The sequence below is a fragment of the Pteropus vampyrus genome, unplaced genomic scaffold (genome assembly GCF_000151845.1).
Source record: "Pteropus vampyrus isolate Shadow unplaced genomic scaffold, Pvam_2.0 Scaffold41, whole genome shotgun sequence".
Taxonomy (NCBI): domain Eukaryota; kingdom Metazoa; phylum Chordata; class Mammalia; order Chiroptera; family Pteropodidae; genus Pteropus; species Pteropus vampyrus.
Genome location: NW_011888822.1, coordinates 1,861,740 through 1,867,739, shown reverse-complemented (window position 1 = coordinate 1,867,739; position 6,000 = coordinate 1,861,740). Strand labels below are relative to the sequence as shown.

Below are 6,000 nucleotides of genomic sequence, written 5' to 3'. Positions count from 1 at the left end.
GGTTCCCAGAGGTAGGTTTCAGTTGGGAGAAGATAAATCTCAATCAAAATAGGTTTTTATATTTGAAAGATGTTTGTTTAAATTCAGACTTGTTTTTTAGGAAGCTGGAGGCTGGAAATGGATTGAGGGGCTCGGGCTTGGTAAAACGTTTTTTTGGGAGGCTATCTTCTGAAAAGCTACCAGGAAAAATCAGTGTGTTATTGGCTTGTACTATTCTGCTTCCATATTTATGTCTTTTAGGGCAACTGAAGCTCAAATCCATTTGGATTTGTTTAAATCTAATCTATGTCTTGCAGGAGGTCATATGAAGGTTATAGAACCAAATGGGGATGAGTTAGGCATGAGAGGTGGGAAGTGATATAGCACATCGTAGCTGTAAGTGAAAGTGTTTTCATGGCCTGTAGAAGTTTAGGTCCTTGGATTTTTGGGTCAAGGCAAACATGGGAAAGAGAGGACTAGTTTTAATGGCTTGTTCTGACTTTGTGCAGAGATTTTTACTCTGGGCACTAGAACAAGGGTTTTCTGACACTGAACTGCTCTTATTTTGGGTACCTGATACACACGCAAGGACAAATGTTCAGGCACTAGAGATGTACACAAAGACTATAGAATCCACATGTGCTTGTTTATTCAACAAGTATTTACAAAATGACTGATGGTGGTGTAGAATCTGGGGCTCACAACGCATGGGGAGGGTGAAATTGGTTTGAACTATAAATGCCATATGTTTTAAAGAGTTTAGATACTAATTAAGGTGATAAAACACACACACAGGAGAAAGGAATAATTTAGGACAGTCACATGCTTGCCTATCACAAGGCCTTATGTGATTAAGATGAAACCGAAGCTGTTTTAAGACTAGTCCTACTACTTTTCCCTTTTGGCTTTCTGAGAACTTTAATACCCTTTCTCACTCTCTGCTTTCAGCCTCTTTGTCTTAACTAGATCTTCTCATTGCCTTGACACATGCTCAGGGTTTTTCTGTGTACAAACTACATGAAGAAACCCTCTTTCAGTCCTTTTTCTTCTTCCAGTTGCTATTCTCTTTCCTCCCCTTTATACTCACGTGTACCTAGGATTGTCCTCATTCAGTGTTCACTTTAATGATTTTCTCTTATTTCTTAAGCAACTCCAAACTGAATTCTGTCTCAGTCCACAAAAGCAGTTCTCGTTGAGTTCCTCAATGACCTTCATATTGGGCATTTATTAGTACTTATATCACTTGACCTTTCTGTGACATTTAAGGTTTTTGTTTTACTTCTCTGGCAGCTATTCTTTCTCCTATGTGGTATCCTTCTCAACACAACTGTTAAATGTTGAACTTCCTCAAGGATCCATCCTAGGCCTGCTTCTCTTCCTACTTTGTTCTGTCTCCCTGGACTGTCTCATCCATATTCACAACTGCAGTTACTTCCTACTTAGAGATAACTTACCTATCCAAAACCTCCTCTCTGAGCTACAGATGCATATATCTAACTGCCTACTTGGACATTTCTTTTAGAAATTTCTAAGGTATGTCAAATTACATATATCCACAATCAAACTAATGATCTTTGATTCCAGATGTGGACCCTTATACACCATTCATTCTAATGGCCTTGCTTAACTTTGACTCAGAAAGAGAAACTGTCATAAAGATTGTAATTTTCAAACATGTTTTAAAAATCTCATTTCATAATCGATATCTAACTTTAACATACTGTGACCAGAGAGTTTTGTTGGCTATCTGGTTTGTTTTTTTTTTTTATATTTGTCGAGACTACCTCTGTGGCCTAATATGTGGTCAATTTTTGCTTATGTTCCATGAATACTTGTAAAGAATGCTGTGGCAGATTGCATTTTCCAAAGGTAGTTGCACCAACACGTTTATTCATTCTCACGTGCTCTTCTTGCAGTGTGACCGACACTCTTCCCACTGAGGTGGAGTCTTTGTTCTCTTCCCTTGAATCTAGGTGGGGGTTTGTGACTGTCCTGTCCAGTAGAGTGCTGTATAAATGGTGTTAATGTGACTTCCAAACCTAAGTCATAAAGAATACAGCTTTTGCCTGGCTCTCTCTCTGGGAAATCTTGCCTTTGGAAACCAGCCATCATGTTGTGATGAGATTCAAGCAACACGGAGAGCCCACATGTAGGTATTTCAGCAGATAGCCTCAGCTAAGATCTCTACTGACGCTCAGTGACAACTGGCAGACATTCGAGGGAATAAACCTTCAGATGATTCCAGCTCCCAACTTTCATGTCTTCTTGCCAAGGCCTGGGGCATTGTAGCGTACAAGAAAGCTGGCTCATTGTACCCTGTCAGAATTCCTGTTCTGTAGAAACCATAAGGGATAATGGCTTATTTTGAAGTCGTTAATTCTTGAGTATTTAGTTATATAGCAATAGACAGCCAATGCAAATACTTATTATATTATTGCTAACTTCTATTTTGCCTAATATTAACTTATTTCTATCAGATTTCTTTTGGTTCCTATTTGCTTGGAGTATAGTTTTCTGTCTTTTCCTTTCCAAATCTCTTTATGTTTTAGATGTTTCCTTATAAACATCACATAGCAAGGTTTAAAAAATCCATTTCTTCATGTCTTTCATTCTAGAAAATTTAGATTCATTATCTTTTCATATTGATCTTCTCTCTTTTTTTATATGTATGTATATATAATATACATTTAAAATTATCACTATATTTTGTTTAGCATTTCTATGTGTTTGAAGTGGAAAGGGATCTACAGCTTGATCTCTATGTTGTCAAACCGTAAAATTTTCAGATTTTACAAAATATATTATACTATTTAATCTTCCCCAATTTATGTTTTCCTCAACTCTATTACAATTCACATAAAACAGTAGGAAGGGGAAATTTCTGATGATGTCCCATGGAGGGGCCTTATATCCTGCATCAGTATTCCAAGGTTTACATCACAGCCCAGAAGTCTGGCCTCACTTTTGGTGGTCATCCATCAGTGGTAATGGATTCTTTGGTGGGATGGGGGATGTGGAAAGAAATAGCTCAGTAAGGGCTAAAGCAGTTACTTAGGATATTGAAGGGGGAGATACAAAAGACCCATGGGAAAACCATGGGGTAGTTGGTAATTCCCAACTATTATACCTTTAGGAAATGTTAAGACCTAGCCAAAATTAGGCATATTCCAATTTTTTTTGACTATAGAGTCACCTGTATGAGTAATGTTGGACTGCTATAGAATCAGCCCTTTGAAACCTTAAGTTATTACTATCATTTACCACATCTCCTATTATATTGACTTGTGTGTGGTCAGTGCATAGTATGTTTTGGTCACAGGGAGCTTAACTTAACATGTCAAGATTTGATTTGAAATGTCAAGTGTGGCTTCCTCTATTTTGAGAGTTTCTCTCTACTCAGAGAAGGCTACATTCTACCTTAAAGGGGGGTTGTACCTGTAAGCTTGCATATGCGTACAGTACTTCCCCCTTATCCAGGGTTTCTCTTTCTGTGGTTTTAGTAACTTGAGGTCAGCAGTGGTCTGAAAATATTAAATGGAAAACTCCATAAATGAACAATTTGTAAGTTTAAAATTGTACACCATTTTGAGTAGTGTGATGAAATATTTTGCCATCTCGCCTGGGACATAAATCAGTCCTTTGTCCAGCGTCTCCATGTTGTAGACATTCTCTGCCCATTAGTCACTTAGTAGCCATATAGGTTATCAGATCATCTGTCACGTTATCCCAGTGCTTGTATTCAAGTCACCTTTATTTTAGTTAATAATGGCCTCAAAGTGCAATAGTAGTGATGCTGGCCATTCAGATATGCCAAACAAGCCATAAAATGCTTCCTTTAAGTCACGTTTGTGACTTAAGGAAAGGAAAAAAATCATTTACTAGGTTGCTAAGATCTACAGTAAGAACGAATCTCCTATCTGTGAAATTCTGAAGAAGGAAAAAGAAATCTGTGCTTATTTGCTGAGGGGGAGAGAGAGTGAGTGAGCGAGCACGCGCGCATGTGAATGAGTGAGCATGCACGTGAAGGCATACATTCACATAGCTTTTATTACAGTATATTGTTGTTATTGTTCTATTTTGTTAGTTATTGTTGTTAATCTCTTACTGTGTCTAACTTATAAATTAAACTTTAACAAAGTATCCATGCATAGGGAAAAACATAGTACATACAGGGTTCAGTACTATATGCAGTTTCAGGCATTCATTGGGGTCTTGGAATGTGTGCCCCATGAATAAGGATAAAGGGGGACTACTGTAGTCATGGGGAAAATGGTGAGGCCTGGATTGAGAGGACCATGTACCTCATATAAATGAAATAGCCTCCCCCAAGTAAAACTTTTTTAGGGAAATGGAAATAAGAGTGTGTAAGGAAGGTGACACTAAAAGAAATAAGAAAATAAAATGCTTGGTCAGATTGAGTGTGCTACAGAATGTTTAATTTGATTTTGTCTCTGCACTTTATAAGCCATTCTCATTCTGTTGAGTTCACACCCCAAAATATTTGACTGTAGTTCTGGCCACGTTTGTATGTTTCAGTTCTAGGTAGACGTGTGCATTTTCAGTTTATGACTGTGTCTTTTATTGGCCTCTTGTGCGGGAGGCACAAGGCAAAAGTTTTATCAATGGTTTATTTGGCTAGCACCACATACCATGGCGTATGGAAATTCTACTTAAAGACATGGAGAGAAAACGTTTGGTGTTTTACTCGCAGATAACTCAGTGCTTTCGTTTTTATCTCTTTGTAGCTTTGAAGCTCAGCAAAGAAGGGAATCTATTGAGAATAGTCTGTAAAGGTAAGTGTATTTATTACATGGCCTTGACAAATATTGCCTTTACAATATTGATTTTTCCTTTATTCAGAGATTTAAAGACATGGATTAAAGATATAGCTGACAGGACAACTTACTTAACCACTTGTCCTCCCGCATAGGCAAAAGTGCTGAGCAATAGTTAGCAGAGAGCAGGAGGAAATAAAATGATGTGCTGAGGGTACCCAAATTCAATTGTGTGCTTGCTGACTTTTGCTTTCTTCTCAGCAGTTAAGACGTTCTGATGGAGCTAAGTTTACGAAGATTAATGCTAGCTGAAAAAAGCATGCACTGGTACTACTTCTGGTCAATAGTTAAATAAAACCAGCTGGCCAGATAAAGCATTTAAAATAAAATGCAGAGTGGCATTTCAATTGGCTTGGATGAAATTTATCACGAAAGTCAGTTGTGCAGTTGCATGGAGTTGCTAGTTTTGTAGAAAGGAGAAAGCCAGCTAGTTTGGTGTAGCTAATTTCATTCCAGCCAGTCACTGTGGGCCCTAAGTGAGTTACAGGAAATGAACTTCCAAGTTTGAAGCAATGGGAAAAGTACCTGCTCAGCCTCCTGTGAAACATTACAATTGTGTTGGTTTTTACGTGGAAAAAATGCAATTGTTTCCTCTTTGCTAGGTATATTTCTATACATACTGCTATACAGCACTGTTCTTTGATTCATTGTTTAATTTCTGTTCTGCATGAAGTATTTTAATTTAAGGAATTCATTCTGGGGAATTATAGGGCTGCAGTTTCATCAAGAGTCTTTGGTGGCCAGGGTGAAATATGCCATAATTTATATTTGTTTTCATCATCAATTATATTTTTGACAATTTTAGGGTTTTTTCTTTTTCCTGTTATTTTTATTATAGCAATCATGACTGTGACCACTTTGGTTAAAGTTGGAAAGCCATTTTGATTTATCTTTTATTTTAAGTTATTCTTAACTTTATGACAGATATACTTCTGGGGCTGAATTTTTAATGTTTATTTTGAGGATGAAAAAGGATTTTACAGGGAAATTGGAGAAAACTCCTTTTGAATGTAGAAAACATGAGCTGTAAAAACACCGTTTCGAGAATTTGCTTTGGGATGACTCAATTCTGCTGCATGAAAGCTAGTTTGCTTGTAATTTTTCTGTAATGGTTAGCCCCTAGTGAAGAAAAAACTATCTTATTAAATAGATAGTTCTTATTTTCAACCATAACCTACATATCTCT

At 37.2% G+C, this 6,000-nt stretch overlaps 1 protein-coding gene across 3 annotated transcripts in view; it reads left to right on the top strand.

Moving 5' to 3' along the window:
* The window catches only part of FHIT (fragile histidine triad), a 1,380,266-nt gene that overhangs the window by 27,919 nt on the left and 1,346,347 nt on the right, over window positions 1-6,000 (top strand). For all 3 annotated transcript variants that reach the window (XM_011358436.2, XM_011358435.2, XM_011358432.2), the window contains exon 2: window positions 4,725-4,772. The gene's annotated coding sequence lies outside the window, so the exon portion shown is untranslated. The remainder of the gene's footprint in view (window positions 1-4,724; window positions 4,773-6,000) is intronic.